The 18,621-nt window shown below is 38.5% G+C and overlaps 1 long non-coding RNA gene across 3 annotated transcripts in view; it reads right to left on the bottom strand.

The window, feature by feature from the left end:
* The window catches only part of LOC137204541 (uncharacterized), a 229,572-nt gene that overhangs the window by 153,845 nt on the left and 57,106 nt on the right, over positions 1–18,621 (bottom strand). For all 3 annotated transcript variants that reach the window (XR_010933694.1, XR_010933695.1, XR_010933696.1), the window contains exon 4: positions 16,917–17,064. This is a non-coding gene — a long non-coding RNA (uncharacterized lncRNA). The remainder of the gene's footprint in view (positions 1–16,916; positions 17,065–18,621) is intronic.

The following is an 18,621-nucleotide window of genomic DNA, read 5'->3' as shown; positions in this document are numbered from 1 at the left end:
TTGTCTCTTAGTCTATTGGCATTCTCATTCATGCTACAAATTCATAGCTTTGAACAAGGAATGGGAAAGTTTAAGCTTAAAAGAGCAAGTGAATTTGCATACATGTCCATCCCCAAATGTCTATGTATATACTTCTAGAGCATTTGCAGAGAGATCTGTCTGCCTGGTAATTTGGGTAATAGGCTCTGCTCCTACTAAGTGTCATGTGTGTTCACTGTAGAGCAATGAATGAAGTTTCCTGTTGTCAGAAACTCTTGAGCACAGCCAGGTTCAACTTGCTGAGCAACAGGATTCTAACGTGACTTTTTTATTTCGTAAAATTCTTGCCTCTAAAATACCTTATGACATTTGGAAATCTTGTGTCTGTCTTACCGTGCACCATATGATCAACACCATTGCTGACAGATGAGAATAGAAGCTATTATGAATCAAAGTATTGTGTCTTGAATGCAGGGTAAAACTGGTACAGAACATAAAATGTTCATTTTACACTCTCTCAGGTAGAGGTATGATTTGAGTAATATTTGCCCTTAGAAGACTACAAATGTTTTACTGTGTTCACTCTAAAAGAAGCAGAACTAGGAATAAACAGAGAAAATTCATTGTAAAATGTTTGAAATAATCTTTCTTTGAATTTCGCCTACTTGACCTTCTAAAACTTCTCAGTTCATTTACTCCATCTTGTATTATTTATCTTTGATTTAGTTTTAATCTTGAAAACAAATCCAGGGAAGGATTTAGGAGGTCCGTTTCCTTTCTCTCAGGCTTCTAGCTCTGAGTTCTGGTGTGATTAATTTGGAGAATGAATAGCCTATAGGTTTTTGCCTTTTCAAGTTTCAAATTTTTCCTACTTTTTCTTCTTCAGCACTTCTAGGCTTTTTTGGAATGCTTTTATTTCTAGAAGTCAAAACATAATATCTTTAAATCAGTCAGCTTAAATTAATGCTTCCAAAATTATTCTATATTCTATTGAAAACTATGATTCATTGACAGGAACCCACTTAATTTTCAGCTAAGGCAATACTGAGCAGAAAGAGAAGATGAGATAGAAATGCTCAAATGATGGACTGGGAATTGACTTGGGTCTGGGCCATGAAATTGTGCCACTAAACCATATTGGAATTGTAACCTCTATCATTAAATATTCTGAAGAGTCTGCTGACATCAATTTTGTGCTGGTATATATGTGTTTGTGTGCATATATATGAAATATTACTACTTACATAACAATTTGGTAATATAAAAATCTACTGCATGTAATTTTGTGCTAGACACCATATTACAACTCATATTAGGTATCTATTTTGTATTTTATATTATTAACAAGACTGGAAGCCCTCCAGTCTTTGAAATAAAAGCCCCCTAATGGTTTAATCCTATTTGATAAGTGTGACAACACGCATTAGATCTATGGATCATTCTATTTCTTTGATCACTGTCTTTCAATGAAAATCTTTCTTTTAATTTGCTGCTCAGCCTCCAAGTCCAGATAAATGCAAAGTTAATAAGCTATTCAATGCAACAGCATTTTTATTTTAGAACTCTAAAAATATATATCTTTGAGCCTTGCAGTGACATTAGATGAGGTATATGTATAGGACTAGAGCACAGGCAGATCTGGAGTTGGCATACTTAACACCTTCTTTTAGGAGTCAGTATACTTCCATGCTGTGAAAGGAAAATCAAAATGGAGTTGGTATTGCTAAGAGAGCTCTCTAAAATAGAGCTGGGAAGCCATTGAGGAAGTGTGACTTATGCACATCTCAGCCTGGATGGAATCTGACCAGATGGAATTAAGACCAGGCATCCAGAACATCTGCCTAATGTTCCAGAAACTCAAGATACTTATTGGACCCTTACCCTAAGTAACTCGTGAAAACCTATCCCGTAAAGGAAAAACGTTTTCTTTCTTACATCAGAGTCAATCATAATTCTTGCCAGACAACTTTAACGATCTTGTGGTTTTTGCCTCTATAAGCCCCTGACACTTTCTCTTCCCCAGAACACTCTCAGTGTTACCCAAATCTGTGTCTCCCAAATTGCGATTCCTAAGATACCGAAATAAAGCTCTTTGTTCTTTGCAGCTTCCATAAAGATTACTGCTCGGCAAAACTCACACATCAACTTAGGACTCCAAGGCAAATAAGCGGACAGCAGCCTTGAGTCTCTTTACCAGAATTATTTCATAAGCCAGAATAACAGCTACCATTTTTAAGCTATCCAAATGGTGCCAGATACTTTACATCTATTATTTCTAATCCTTATATAAAATGTGAAGTTATCTCTCTTTTAAATATGAGGAAACAGTCTGACATTTCACTATTGGCCTAGTACGTTCCAGAAGCATTTTATCTGATCCCAAAGCCTACTCCATTTGCTTAAGTACAATACACTCGAATTCACTGGAAAACACAAGGAAAAAGAAAGATGTGAACAGACCTACTAGAGAATGGACTTGAGGATGTGGGGAGGGGGAAGGGTAAGCTGTGACAAAGCGAGAGAGTGGCATGGACATATATACACTACCAAACGTAAAGTAGATAGCTAGTGGGAAACAGCCGCATAGCACAGGGAGATCAGCTCAGTGCTTTGTGACCACCTAGGAAGGGTGGGAGGGAGGGAGACCTAAGAGGGAAGAGATATGGGAACATATGTATATAACTGATTCACTTTGTTATAAAGCAGAAACTAACACACCACTGCAAAGCAATTATACTCCAATAAAGATGTAAAAAAAAAAAAAAAGATGTGAGCATGAATGATCATAACAGAATGCAAAAGGAACAACTTTTTCTAATATCTGACTCTGGTTTTAAAGAAGTTTGATTTGTTTCTAATCGCCCAATGTTGAGACTGATCTAATTAACAAACACAGATTATGCTTCTAGCAGCAAAACACCCACAAGATAGAAATAATGTAGATCTTAAACTGACCACATGGTTCTAAATCTTAATTCTGCCATTTACTAGGTGTGCAGGTGTGGGCAGTGGTATAACATCTCTATGTGTGTAAAATGGGAATATTTGTATACACACTACATAAGCCCACTGATCTGAACTAGAAAAGGCATCGTAGTGACTACCATATGGTAGGCTCTCAACAGGGGCAGATATTTTTTCTGAAGTCACATTTTCTAGTATGCTAATTTTTGGGGGGTTTTTTGGTAAACATTAGTTGAACTGGAGGGGTAGATACCCATCCCAGCACGTATACCCATCACTGTTGGAATTATTTTCAAAAAAAAAAAGAAATCCATTATGGCAGTTATTAGAGATCACGACCAGACTATCATTGATTTTGCCTTGCCCTGGGATTTTATCCTCATGGAATCTATGTTCACAATAAGGATTTTGACAGCCACTTGCTTTCCGAGGCTTGTTGACTCCATCTCTGGAGCCAGAAGGAGAGAGAGCTGACTCCTGCTTCAGGCATTACTGAACTTCCGCCTCATGTGTGAATAAATCCTAAGGTTAATCATTTAAATGATCACATGCTTTTCCCTAAATGGCATTGATTTCAGTGGGTCTTTTGAAAAGACAGTCTCATTTATCATCTTATCTCAGAGTCATCAGACAGGTGGAATCCTCAATATTAAGACAGAATTTAGGCCCTTTAGCCCAGAAAATTCTTTGGCACAATTCACCAGAGCTTGACCACGTAGCCTCTGCAGGCACCTCCTGTGTTTGTAAAATGGGATAAAAATCTTTGACTATATTGAAGCTTTCCTCTCCCCTGCCCACTGGAACCCTATCCAGTGTGTCACTCTTGCAGATTTTTCTCTCTTTCACCCTCTAACAAGGGTCCTCCCTACCTTAGAAGATCAAAGGATTTGGGGGTTTCATAGTAGAACAGGAGGCAAGTGTGGGGAAAGAGGGGTGGACAAAGGTTAAACGTAGAATGAATTGCTGGAGGAGATTTCAGGAGGAGAAAGGGCAGGTGTTGAGGAGAGAGGCACAGGAAACATAGAAGAAACTATGACTGAAACACAGATTTTTAAGAAATATTCTTAGTCTGCTTATCCCTTCAGGGTGTCCGAGAAAACCAAGTAAAAGACTAGTTGTTTTGAAATGATTGTTGATTGCATGGACTGTGCTTTTCTGCCTATGACACCATTCTGGTGTTGACATTTGTGGATCATGGATTTATAGGTTTTAAACTTGCTAGTCCAGCTACTGTGCATAGAAAACACTGTGTAACTAAAGTTTACAAATATAAGCTGTTGTAGCTTTCATCAGCCTCTTCAGATCTACTCTTCCTTCTCTTCTCTGAGCTCTTCTCCATGGAGACTGTATGTAACATGAACAATATCAATAGACTCTCACACTTTCTGGCTTCTGCCTGGGTTCAGCAATGGGAAGCACTTGCAGGAAACAGGAGAAAGGGAAGAGAATGAGGCCAAGGTATTTATTACTCTGAGTCCTTCCCTATAAGACCACTTTGGGTTGGTTGGATCCTTGGCTAGAAGGTCCTTTCAAGGGTACCTACTCTGTATGACTCTCTCTCCTTCTGGTTTCTGATAACACCTCTGCTCCCTCATCCCTTCAAACCTACAAGTCCTAACAGCCCCACTGTTCCAGCGCCAGGTAGCTTCACTATCCCTTGGTTCCCTATACCCCAGCCACATCTTTGTAATTAGCCTGGTTATTAAATTCCCCTCAAATTATCTTAATTTGGGTGTGGTGTCTGCCTCCTTCTGGGACCCTGATCAACACACCAGCTACTCAACTTTGTTCTATAATCTTACATCAAAATCCCTAGAAAACTAACATGATGAGGTAGAAATGAATAGCAAGATGAAGGGTCTTGTTATTCAATATCTTTAAATCCTTAGAAGCTGGAATTATCTAACTCAGGGACATAGGACCTGCTTGCTTGGAAGAGACCAAGACATTCAATTCAGTCCACTTCTAGTTGTATCATCTCCTTTACCCTACCTTCTCTGCTACAGATATTATTTTGCTGGCCATTTGGCTTTCTCATTACCACCTTGAGTTCCCACTATTTCCACTTCAGTAACCGTTTAGGAGCTAAGACCTGCTGGTTGGCTCTCCTCTGCCAGTTTAAACTGGGGTTTCGGCTGAGGACATGGACTCTAAATTTAAAAACCACAAAGGTGTGAGAAGCCACTGGATGGAAAATCAGGTCAAACAGAAGGGGATCTTCCTTTTCTGATTGGCTCTATAACCCTTATAGATGCTCCAGGCTTCAAAAGCGTGACCTGTATGGCACAAAGCATGACACAGACATTCTTCTGTGTTTATTTGGTATTAAAATAGCTTCCTACAGATAGTCACAGTGCTCTATATTGAACCGGGAATCAATCTTGGACTTTACGGTGGAAGATGTTTTGGCTAAGGCACGTGCTGGGCCCTCTTCCCACTGTCTATTCATTTTGCTTCTGAATGAGCTCCTTGAGATCTGGGACAGTCTCAGTCATCTTTGAACTCTGAGGACTTAGAACCACACTTGACACACAGTTGGGACTAAATATTTCACTGGATGAATGAGTGGGTGAACGAATGAACAGTTGAATGAATACTCACATAGTAAATGAATACTATGACCCTCCTCATGACTTTCTCCCTCTTTAGAAGCCAGGAGCAATGTTTTGTTTTGTTCTATACTTCAAAGCCTTTTACTGCGTTTCATCAGTACAAATTACCTCTCTGTATAAACCTCTTCATGCACAAATTTTGTCAAGTGCTAAGCAAGAAACTACTTTATTTTATTTATCATAATTATTTAACAATTTATACGTGCTTTCAATGTCATTTCTCTAATAACCAAAGGAACTATACATTGTTACTTGATCAGACTGGATAAATAGTAATATTTCCTGAGAAGTTGTGAGATGTTGGTTCTCACTTTTCTCCCAGCATAGTATCACCATCCCTACCTCTAAAGCAGCTTTCTGAAAATAGGTAGACAGGAACAAAATCACAAGAAACTTGAATACTACTCACTGTCTTTAAAATGTGTCTATTCATTAGTGGCCGAGTATAATGAGCCTCTCAATCCAAGACGTAATACACCTGATTAATAATAAGAGGTCACGGGACTTCCCTGGGGGTCCAGTGGTTAAGAATCCGCCTTCCAATGCAGCGGACGAGGGTTCCATCCCTGATTGGGGAACTAAGATCCCACATACTGTAGGGCAACTCAGCCTGTGCAGCACAATGAAGAAGAGCCTGTGTGCCATAACGAAAGATCCTGCATGCCGCAACTAAGACCCAATTCAGCCCGGGGGGCGGTGGGGGGGGAGGAATTAACATTCAATTTAATTGACTAATAAAATGTTTAAAAAATAGTAAGAAGTCACATGTATTTGGTGTTTATAAAGTGCCAGGCACTTTTCTAAGCCCCATATGTGTTTTAAGTCATTTAAAATTTACAATAACTCTATAAGGTGGAGAGAAACAGAGGTGGGAGGTATTAAGTAACATGCTAAAGAGCAGAAGGCAAACAAGCAAGCTTTGAACACATGCCCTCTTGGCCCTCCAAGCTGTCCCTGGAAGCATCACATTACACTGCATGGCATAGAAAAGAGCAGCAATCCTTTGCCTTATCAAACCAATGATCTCCAAACCCAGAGACCCACCTCCAGACACAGAGCTCCTATATGGAGACCAGACATCTAAGACTCTTGAAAGCATACTAATGCAGTAAGCTTAGAGGTCAGGCTTTAACAAGAATATCTTCCAAAAGTAATAAAAAGTAAAGGCCTTTTGTCCAAGGAAAATCGTCAGTGCAGTAACTCAGTTTCCAGTAGGTTTATTTCTACAGCATTAGACTGCTATATGACCTTTAAGGGTTGGGAATGTCACAGAATCGAAAAAACATCCCCTGGGCAGTTGAATACCCATGGCGATGCTCAAAGCAGATGCCAGCTGTGCCCACACAGGGAGCAGTTTGGAGAGCTGGGGCCATGCTGAGATGGCATTTCAGTGAATAGACTCCCCAGAAGCTAAGAAAACATAAAAGGTAAATAAAGAGTCAAAATGCAGTCTCTCCTCTTCCCTGTATATGTCTCTGTGTTTTCTCTCTTCTTAGAGGGACACCAGTTATTGGATCTAACACCCACTGTAATCCAGTATTACCTCATTCTAACTTAACTAATTCGATCTGCAAAGATCCTATATCCAAACAAGGTCACATTCTGAGGTTCCAAGGAAACATCATATTTTAGAGGGACATTAGTCTACCCACTACGAGCATGAATAGTAGCTTTCCTTCGTTTGCCACGGACAGCAAAAGGAGGAGCTCTGACCTGAATTTTATATTGAAAACTCAGAATATAAATGTATGCTTCATTTTCTTATAGGAGAGTATAACATGGAGCATGTCATGGAGACTTTTGAACTACCAGTTATCCTTTCTGGGTTTTTCCTATAAAAAATAGAAAGTAGCTCTGTATGCAAATATGGAAGTTGTAATGTTTGTCTTTTGGTTTCTAGCAAAATCCTGGGTTCAACGGGCAGCTCAGTGGTCACCTAATGTTCTTCAACTGAAGCAGTTGGCTATATCGAGAATAAATGCTGCACCAGCTAAACATACAGTGGAATACGTCTGGGGCATCCAGATTCAGCTCTATAATGATTCACGGCTTTAATTTTTCTCTCCTGATAGTGAGGATGTGATTGCGTACCACTTGATTTGGTTTTCCAAAGAACACCTTCAGACTCCTTATATACCTGTAATGGCAGGTGACTTGGTTGATTTCTGTAGGGAGTCTCTTTACTCAATTAAACTAGACTATCACTGAGTCAAAGACTCATCTAATTAGCTGGCATAAAAAATCAAACACAAGTAATTTGGTTGTTCTCAATACCACAGCACTTTTTTTAAGGTCACTGCCAAGGTGCAATTAGCAACTTGTCTCCCTGAAGGAATAGCCTGGTCAGACTAAATTGTTCCATGGTGGGAGAAGTAATTTGCCAACAACCTGCTGTGTAGCTATAATAAACAGCTTAGCTGTTATCCTCCATTTTTTGCTGTTACCTAAATTATTTTCTCTCTCTCTCTCTTTTCTTCTTCTTCTTTTTTTGTTCTTGAACCAGCTTTTTGATTCAAAGAAATTTTTTATCCCATTTATTTTAGTTACATATTTGAAACATCATCAACACTCTATCTTCTTTGTTATATTCACTAATTTGTTTTATTTTTTAGATTCCACATGTAAGTGATATCATACAGTATTTGCCTCACAAATATAGAGAACAAACTAGTGGTTACAGTGAGGGGGGAGAGGGGCAGTATAGGAGTAGGGCATTATGAGGTACAAACTATTAGGTATAAGTTATAAGGATATATTTTACAACATGGGAATACAGCAAATATTTTATAATAACTATAAATGGAGTATAACCTTTAAAAATTGTGCATCACTGTATTGTACACCTGTAATTTATATAAGATTGTATAGCAACTATACTTTAATAAAAACTATATATTCAAGTCTTTTTAAAATGAGAATTGCTTAGATTGTATTTTCATGTTTATTGTATTTTTCTACCATGAGAGTTTTTATATACAAGCTGGTTTCTGGAGAAATCGAATCTAAATCCAAAATTTATCTAGTAGTCCATGAAACATTTTATCTTAAATATGCCATTCCTTGACACTGTCTCTCTAATTCTCCTTCCACTGACTGTCCCCTGACCTCTCTTTCATAATCTCCCTCTGGCCCCCAGTCTTCTTTTCTCCCTTTACCGGGTTCCATTCTCAGTCTTCTCACAGTCCTTTGTATGCTTTCCGCGAGGGACATTATCCAATCCCAGGGAATCAACCACTGCTGATTCACTGATGACTCACAAATCAACTCTAAGACCTGTGAAATGGATCTATCTTTCCATTATATACAAGAAACAGTCTACATACAAAGAAGAGCTAAATTGGATATCATCAGGTGCTAAAACGTAATTCATGGGAAGCATTTACTACAAGTACTCAGGGGAGGGAGTAATTCTCTGTAGTTGGAGTTACTGGAAAGAGTCAAAGTAAGAAAGAAGGTGTTAAGATAGGCTTAAGGAGCTGACGTGATTTTTGCAGGTAGAATAGAAAAAAGGACATTTCAGGCCATGAAAATGGCATGAACAGTCTAGGAGAGTGGAAATGAGAGGGAGCCTGTGTAAGCAGACCATACTGACTGGCACAGGGAGTTCGTGTTAGGAGTCGGGAGGTAAACTGGAGAGATGAAGAAGACCAGACGATACAGGGGATTGAATGCCAAAGAGTTTGAACATCATCTGTGGAAGGCTCTGGATGTCCTGGTGTGAAATGATGAATGTGGCGTGTAGGGCAGATCAGCCTGGTGGTAGGGTATAAGTTGTACTGGGCTGAGAGAAACTAGTTAGAGGGCAGTTGTAGCAATTAAGGCATGAAATGAGGACGATGTGGCAGGGAATGAAGAAAAAATAAATCTAAGAGATAATTCCAAGGGAGAATCAACAGGACTTCCTGGCAGATTTAATGTAGGAGATTTACAAGCAGGAGAAAAGATAGAGGTGTGATGAAGAGGAAAGTGCAGAAACCAGGAGTAATTCATTATCAGCCCTGTCACCAAATAGCTATTTGAACTTGAATAAATGTCTTAGGCTTCCTGGGTGTCCATAAAATACCCTGCGTGTCCAGGGCATTAGACTGGACAACTTCTAAGATTTATTTCCACCCCAACTTTAAAGTTCAGGGGTGACCAAGAGCAGGCTTAGGTTTATTATGACCTTTTCTGCACCTCTGCTCACTTACTGTAAACTGTCTATAATATTTTCCTCACTGGGGTATGAAGATTTGTTAACTTTGAAATGAAACACTAGGTTAGCAATCTATTTAAAAAACATATCCATAAACATCTTCTTGTGCCCCATATTCATCTTTTATTCCGCAATTCTGGCATTTTCTGGTGAGTTAGGGGAGGACGAGAGGAGTATATTCTCCTAATGTGTGTTTGATGATTAATCTGTTTTGCAAGAAAATTCTTAAATGTAAATCTTCAGATTCCTGTGTACATCAAAAGTGGCTAAAGAATAATGATTAAAATATCTTAACTGCCATAATTTTAATACCCAAACATACAAATATGAAACATGGGTAGCCTTAAGAGGCTATACCTGTGGTCCAAAGTCTATATTATGACTCTGGAGGCTCTTGCAAACTGACCCTCAAAAACTGTCTCCTCACTGGCTCACTTCAAAGAGAAAGAGGGCAGGAAACTTCCCTTTTGTTCCTCTATATGTCATTGTGAGAAGGGAAAGAAGTTCATCCTCGATCTCTGCTCATTTTTTTTTTTTTGTAAAGAAACTTGGATCACTGTAGAAAAAGGCTGTATTAGTCTTCTATAGCTGCTGTAATGAATTACCACAAATTTAGAGGCTTAAAACAATACAAATATATTTCTGCATTCTGTAGGTCAGAAGTCTGATGCAGGTCTTCCAGGCTAAAATCAGGGGTTGGCAGGACTGCTTTCCTTTCTAGAGGCTCTAAGGAAGAATCCATTTCCTTGCCTTTCCAGCTTCCAGAGATAGCCTCATTTCTCCATCTTCAAAGCCAGCATCCCTGCATTTCTCCAACTATTCTTCCCTAGTAACAATACCCTCTGACCACAGCCAGGTAAGGTTTTCCACTTTTAAGGACATATGGGATTAGACTGGGCTTACCTGGGTAATCCAGAATAATCTTCCCCTCAATCTAATTTAATCTTCCACTTAATTTAATCGCATCTACAAAATCCCATTCCCATGTAAGGTAACATGTTCGTAGGTTCCAAGGATTAGGAAGTGGACATCCTTGAGGGGCCATTATTCTGCCTACCACAAAGGCATAAGATATGCAGTGAAACAGTTTAATAACAGATCACTAAGACCTTCTATCACAGACTAACACATTTTCTACGATCAGTTTTATCATCAACAACATAAGTCACCATGGTCACTGGGAATTATTAAAAACTATAAGCCACTGATGTTTATGCATCTTTCATATGTTTGTCTTTTAAGAAGTGCCAAAGGTTCTTCAAATACCCTCTGTTTCCCACTAAAAGCCTTTGAGGGAGCAAAGGATTTGTTTTGTTCGTTTATTGTGGAAAGTCTAAGCACTTCTCCTGTTCCATGAGACGTGTTATACAGCTGCAAATAAATTGAGCTCTTCTTGTAGAAGCTTGAGCTCAGAATGGGATGTAACTGCCAGAAGGTGATCACAACTAACACAGGGGACAGAATGGATGAGGCTTTGAACTGATTGATCTTCTGTAAGTCTTGATAGACGGGACACCCAAGTTGACATCTGCGTTAGAGAACAAATCAAAATATTTCTCCAGCTAGCTTCTTACTGCCTTGAAAACACATTTTCATTTCCAAGTACTTCTTAAGTTATATAAAAGCTAAGTATATAATTATGTTTTCTTATCTTTCCTAAGAGAAGAATATCATAAAACTATTCTGTATATGGAAATGCTCATACAAGGTAGACACCTTCTTACCACTTTAATTTTAATCTCAACTACTAGAGTTGGGAAATCATAAAAAGAAGACTTTCAAAATCTCTCACATGGTTCTATACACCACATATAGCTGATTTTGATCATATTTCTTTCCCATCTCTCATGATCTCAAGAATCACTGCATGATTCTTCCACTCTGTTGTAGTTTGCTTTCCTCCGATTCATTTCTATGTTTCATACAACCCGACATCCATGTTTGTCATTCTTCTGATACTATTTTTCCTACTGCAGCCAATGGCATCCTCTGAGTTAAATCTCCCAGTGTCTTCTCTCTCATTTCCAAACCTTCCTCACCTAATCAGAGCCTTGACTGTAATATTTTTCTTAATCTTCTGATGAGCAGCAGCTTCGTGGATATCCTACACTCGTAGTACTACCATGGCTTATTATGGCTTTGAAGAAAAGGTCCTGTGTGTTTTCTCTGCTTATTCCTTTTTTCCCCTCTATTAGTATTTCAAAAATCCTAACTGGCCAAACACAACTTTTGATCATTTTGTTCACTAAATCTTTTTATGTGTTACTATCTATATTTAAGTGACCTCAACTATCTTTTACCCAATGATTTTCATAAAATACACCCTGGATTTTTATGTCCTATTTTTGTCACCCCTAAAAAAGAATCTTTTCTTGAACAGCTTATTGTGCTTTCAAATTCTCTGCATATGGATACTTTCAAGGCTTATTTTAGTTAACTGATAGTCTAAATTTAATATATTTATTAAACAGTCTGATCACTTCACCTGTTCCATGAGATATGTTACAAGCCAGCACATAAGCCCTGTAAAGCCACATAAGCTATTTTAGCAGAAGCTTGAGCATGAAGAGTGATTTGACCACAAGAAAATGATCAGGAGTAACATAAGGGAAAGAATAAATGAGAGTTTGAACTGATCTTACGATATACAAATAAAGATCACATATTATTACATAAAATACATATATATATAAATGATCTTTTTAAGTTTTCTGAAAGACAACTTTCTAGAGAGAATGGATGGTAAATTATGAGGGTTTTAAGAGCAGAAGGTTTGAAATAAATACTGTTTACATAGCTTTTCTTCTTTTTAATTCAGTTGAGAACACATTTTTCTTAACTGATCACTTGGTGCAGGATAATATGCCAGGGAGTTCAAGGGACTAAAAATAAATGCAAAATCTCTCTGCCTGCAACAGTGTACAGACCAGACCTAACTTCAGAGTGAGCCATAATATAAGAAGAAGTAGGTGAAGTTCCACAGGTTCTTCTGAGGAGGAGGGAGAAACTTCATCAGGTTGTGTTGAGGTGGGTTTTCAGGAAGTTTCATAAAGCAAGCGGCATTGCTGTATTTCTTTTCTCTTTGACAGTACCAAGTATATCGTGAATGCCATGAAATACCAGGTAGATGGGCGGATGGATGGTTTGGGGGGTTTGAAACAGACAAATAGCATTTGAGCCAGATGATAACAGAAGGGAGAGAATTCAACAGGCAAAGGCTATGAGAGAAAGACATTTCAAGTGGAGGAAAAAACATGAGTAGAGACTGTAAACTGGGAAATAGAGGGAAGTGTTTAGGGCAGGACAAATAGCTCGGTTTAGCTGAGTATCAGGTATGTGAGAAGAAGTAGGGAAGTAAATCGAATAAGGTAGTTCAGGGTCTCAAGCACTGAAATCCTAGCGCTGATTATCAGCTGGTACAAATCCATATGGTGGTACCAGCTATAAAAATACTGAAATCTTCCATGCCAGTTGGGAAATAATAAAATAGTAACCACAATAAGCAACAACAATTGATAATAAAAATTCTAATTTGACTTTATTAGTTCAAGCTAATAGTTGAAGGCTGTCACAACAACGATTTGTAAATGGGTCTCATGTCACAGCAACTCTTGAGACACCTGTCCACCTGTCCAGCTGAGGTCATGGAGCCTGAGTGGCTTCCTGAACATTTTTATAAGACTGTGCTTCATGAGAATAGCCAGTTTCCCGTCATCTTCTATTACACTATTGCTGCTGCTTTCAAATGGCTTACTTTTTCCCTGGGTTATTGTCAATGGCATAGGTTGTACACAAGCACTTTGTAATTCTTGTGTAGACCATAAATGTGCAATGTTTTAAAAGTTACAAATTTACATAAATAAACATTTAAAAACAAACCTTTAGACTGAGGAGGTGACAAATTCGGGATAAGTTTATACCTCTTCTTATATCATCAGCTTGCTCTTCTCAATGTATTTATGTAACATTGTAAACAGAGACAGTGCCCTTCGTCTTCCCCAGGAAGGTCTCACTGAATTCGTTGGCCAGGCTGAGACTAGCTTCTGGCCCCATGACAGTGGGCTTTTTCTACGCCATATGGTTTCCTTTAAAATTCTGAAGGAAAAGCTAAAATGGCCACCTTGCATACGTGTGTTTGAAAAGAGAATACCAGCGAATAGAAGCTTTGTTTTCCTAAAGCCTTTATGGTTGATACAAATACCAGTTTAGTAGAATAGAAACTTTATGGGGTGGCTCCTTGTCCAACTTATTCACCACTTATCCTCAAGGCCCAGAACAGTCCTGGGGACATAAGAGTAGTTTAATATATTATATTATGAATGAATTGAATAAATTAATCCTGTGGAGGGGGGGCAGGGAAGAGAAACTATGAGTTATTGGAAAGAAGAAGCCTGAGAGATTAAGGTCATGAAATTTCACTCATACTACAGATGAAATGTGTTATATATATCAATTTTCTTTTCTTGTTCTTTCCCCCCCTGTACTTATTTGGATATTTCCTCTCCACATGATAGCTAGCAGGAAAAACAATGAGCTAAATATAAAATGTGAATTATAACTTAGAGCAAGACAAAATTTAAATCACTGTTTTCAAACTGAGGGGCATGACCCATTAGTTGGTCACGATTTTTAGTTTAGTGAGTTATCACCATCATAGGTTAAAAACAAAAAGGAACAGAATAAAATAGGAAATATCAGAATAACACAGAGTCAGCATTATTTGATGAAATGCATTTTAGTTGTGTGTGTGTGCACATGCAAGTGAGCTTGTGTGTGTGTTTGTGTGTCGTGGTTCTTAGCGCAAAATCGATTTCCTACTGTGAAATCGTGGAAAGAATTGAAAAGACAGTGATTTAGACAGTTCATTTGGTTGGTTTTAGTCTCCCTTGGATGAAGATGTCCCATCACTGTGCCCCTTCGCTCTGTGCTTCTCCCTAAAGTGGCTGGGATGGGGGTGTAGAGGGAACACTGTGAGTATGGGATCTCAGGCTTGGCTGTGGGTGTGCTAGGTGGGGCTCTAGAGGAACTTGAATGACTCCTTCTCTCTCTACCATACCTGCCTCTCAAGCCTATTGCTTTGCTGCAAATTCTAAGAATCTGAATGTTATCGTATTTTTCTTCTTTGTAGTCCTACTGTAAAAATGTAAATCTCCCTCATCTTTCCCCCTCTCTCTACCCTAGGAAGAAGCACATGGAAGCACTTTATTAATTTTCTAAATGTTATCTTGTCAACATGTAATAAAATAAGAGGGACAACACGTCTTCAGGAGAATGTGAGGACAAGGGTGCCCATCACCAGACAGAGTGAGTTCCTGCCCTGCCCCAGGGTTGGGGTCATCTTGGATGTGGGGATAGAGAGGACCACTAGCCCAGAGCATATTCCAGAATCATTTGAGAAGCCACTTAAAACTATACAACCACCCTGTAGCTGAGATTTTCTGCAAGGAGAAAGGGAGCGAGAACAAACTAAAATGATTCTGACACCCATCCCTCCTCCACCATCTTCACTATCATTTGAGAGCAAAATAGGTTCCAGTTCTTATTTGAGTCCCTACACTGGCTTCTCTACTGGGAAGAGACAATTTCCACATAAGTAATGAATAAAAATCAGTTCTGTTTTAATTTCATTGTGTGAGCCGTTTTTTTATAGGATTTAATCCTCTCTGCAGAGCTAGGAGGCCATCTCTGGAAGTTCAGAGAGCCAGCAGTAAACTTGAAGATTTTTCTGTCCTCAGAGAGACTGAATATACAAATGGACAATGGGCAGAGCATATATAAAAATAGAGCTCTGACCTATAACCCACAGCACCCTTCCCAGGACACCAGGCCACTGTCTACAGTAATCAGTCCAGGAAGGCAGCCTGCTAGAAGTCAGACTTGAAGGAAATCAGATTGCTTTCTTTAATAACGATCCAGGAAGCTAAAGAATAACTTCTGTAACAATTGGCACGAAATGACCAGACTTGATTAATTACTGACAGCTTCCCTAATTTCTGGCCCAGTTTCCAGTTTAGGACCAACCAGAGAAAGCCAAATATGCATGCTTAACCAACACATCGCATGCCCTACTTCTAGTTAGCTTGCCTACAGCTTCCCTAGGCCAACAGCCTCCAGTCAGGGCACCCCTGAAGCCTCCCCTTTTTCCCACTATAAAGCGTCCCACTCCTCTGCCTTGGAGTCTCTGCCAAAATGTAAGTGATGATCATTGACCCCGTGCTATAGCAAGCTCTTAATAAATAGTCTTTGTTTTTCCCATTGGTTGGTCTTCATTTATTTTCATACCTCAATCCACAATCTTTTGATTATTGTTATATTATATCATTAATGAATTTCTTCTTTGTCTCTTATTATTTATTTCTGAAAGGTATTGAATATCTGGTTTTGTATTTGAATTTTATAATAGTTCATTAAGTAGGTTAGAACAGGTCTTAAATTAAGAACCATTCATTTATTTCTTCTATAAGATCCTTAGGTAGAATGCTGAGGTCATCACAGAGGAGCATTTCCCCGCAGTTGAACTCCCATGGAGAAATAGGTTTGCTGTGTATCATTTTGCAATCATTTTATAAATAGCCTACCCTTCAGCCCTTTGAACAACTAGGATTATAGCTTAGAACTGCTACCCAGTGAAACCTTATGACAGAGCTTCCTATTGTTTTATTTTATTATGATGCATTGCATTTCCAAAATATTGTTTGGCTCTCTTATGAATAGTCCTATATATAGATTAACTTGGAGTTGACATATTTAGATAAAAGTATTATTTAGGTTAGCATATAATATTTATTTTTTTAAATCATTCTAGACTTGTAAAAAAATGATATATTTGTACAGGTAAAAGGAAATTACAATCTATTATGGTCTGTTAATGTTGCAGAATTCAACTTAAATACTAAAATTAACAGATCCTTTTACTTTACAGTTAAAGCCTTTTAGATTTATACTTGAATAAATGCATCACATTTGAAAATAACCAAGGTTATTATTATTTTCTCCTCCTTGGAATCTGGAATATTTATCTTTATTTTTAGATACCTCTTACATGTGTTGAATTGGGGGTATATTAAAATAAAAGTTGCAAGAGTTTCTGAATCAAAGAATTAATGTACTAGGCAATGTTTCCGAGCACAGCAAGATCAGGAAAGATTAAAACAATTAGAAATTACTTTGTTAAATGAAGAAAAAGTAAACAGCTGAACGTGAGATAATATCACCCCAAAGTGGTCAGTCAGCTACACCAGACCCACTGCAGGCTGAGCACCAGAACAATGTGCTGTTGTGGATTCCCCTTCCTCTACTGCAAGAATTTATCATCTGATGGAGAAAACAGGGGGAAAAATTGTAATACAAGTGATAAGTAAATTGACGAGATCATTATAAGCATAAATTAAAGAACCCAATGAAAAGACTATAAAACCAACTAGCACCCAGATCAGTGGGTAATAAAACATACACCATATAGCATCACTGCAAGAACTGTAGCCTGAAAAAAATTTTAATTGCACATAGCTCAGCCCCTATCTTGGCTTAATTAGAGAGAGAGAGAGGGAGAGAGAGACAGAGAGGAAAGAAACAGTAAAAAGGCTGACAGAATGTTTAACCTTGAGCAATGTAAGAATACTTTAATTCACTGGCACCCTGGAGATGTGTCTTTAGCTTATATTGAAGGCATTATAAGAAACAGTTTTATGAGCCTCAGCCCTGCACTGCTATAAAGATGCTGCTGAGGACATCATTCCCAGAATCACTGAATGTCCTCTTTGTGCAGACCCATGGGAGAAATTCCTTTGTTCTCAACACCAGGAATAGTTGTGCTTCTCCTGAACAAGTGGCCCATCTGAGCCCGTGGACACTGAGTGTAATAACTGATTGCATCTCTCTCTTTCTGGGTTGGCACCAAAAGGCTTAGAGACAAATTTATGACCTTCCTCTGGCCAGTGAACAGAATCCTACACCATGTGCTTTGTATACCAAATTCATCTTATTTTTCTCTCTCTTATTCTTCTCTTGTCTTGATTTCCTCACTCACTTATTTTTTCATTTTGGTTTATCTTATGGTACTGCATGTATTTTATAAATGACCTGAAATTCTATCTAGGATATAGTGGCGTCTAAATGACCATCTAGGTAACTGAATACAACCAATTAACGTTGAATAGATCATTATTATTCCAAAGTTTTGTGCTCTGCACATACTGTTCTCTTTCCTGGAAAACCCTTCCATGAAAAAATACTCATTGTTTCAGGTCCAGCTGAAAAGCTGAATCCTCTATGGAGACTTTGCTGACCACCACACCTTCGAGGAAGAAGTTACCATTTGCCCCTTTGCATCACACTGAATTATGACATTTCTTTACATATCTTCTCCCTTGGAAATTACCCTTCTTGGTGGGAGATACGCTGTCATATTGATCTCCATAACCCCAGTGCCAAGCACCATTAGTTCACATTGGAAAGAAGACAGGAAAGAAGAAGAAAGGAGGAGGGAGAAAGGGAAGGAGGGAGGGAGAGAGGAAAGAAGATATTGAACAACTAGAGAGAAAAATAATTCAACTCAAAAGAGAGGAATATTTGGATGTGGCTCTAGTACTATTTATGATCAAAGATGGGAGGACATTCCAAAAATAAGATTTTTAATTCCCTGCTTTGTTTTTATTCAATCAGTCAAGTTGTTCCTCGCTGACTCTCTGCATTCCTTCCTAATGTCTACCAACAACTTGTGCTAAATTGACTCATTCTGGAAAAGCCGATCTAAAATATGACATTAGAAGTGTTTTGAAGCAGAAGGGCCCTGTGACTCCACAGAGGAGAGGAGAGAACTGTTTCTCTCATTTCTGTCCAGCTCAAAGGGCCCAGCTGGCGAGCTGCTCC

This window comes from Pseudorca crassidens, chromosome 13, assembly GCF_039906515.1.
Source record: "Pseudorca crassidens isolate mPseCra1 chromosome 13, mPseCra1.hap1, whole genome shotgun sequence".
Lineage (NCBI taxonomy): Eukaryota > Metazoa > Chordata > Mammalia > Artiodactyla > Delphinidae > Pseudorca > Pseudorca crassidens.
This window is presented reverse-complemented; position numbering and strand designations above follow the sequence as displayed.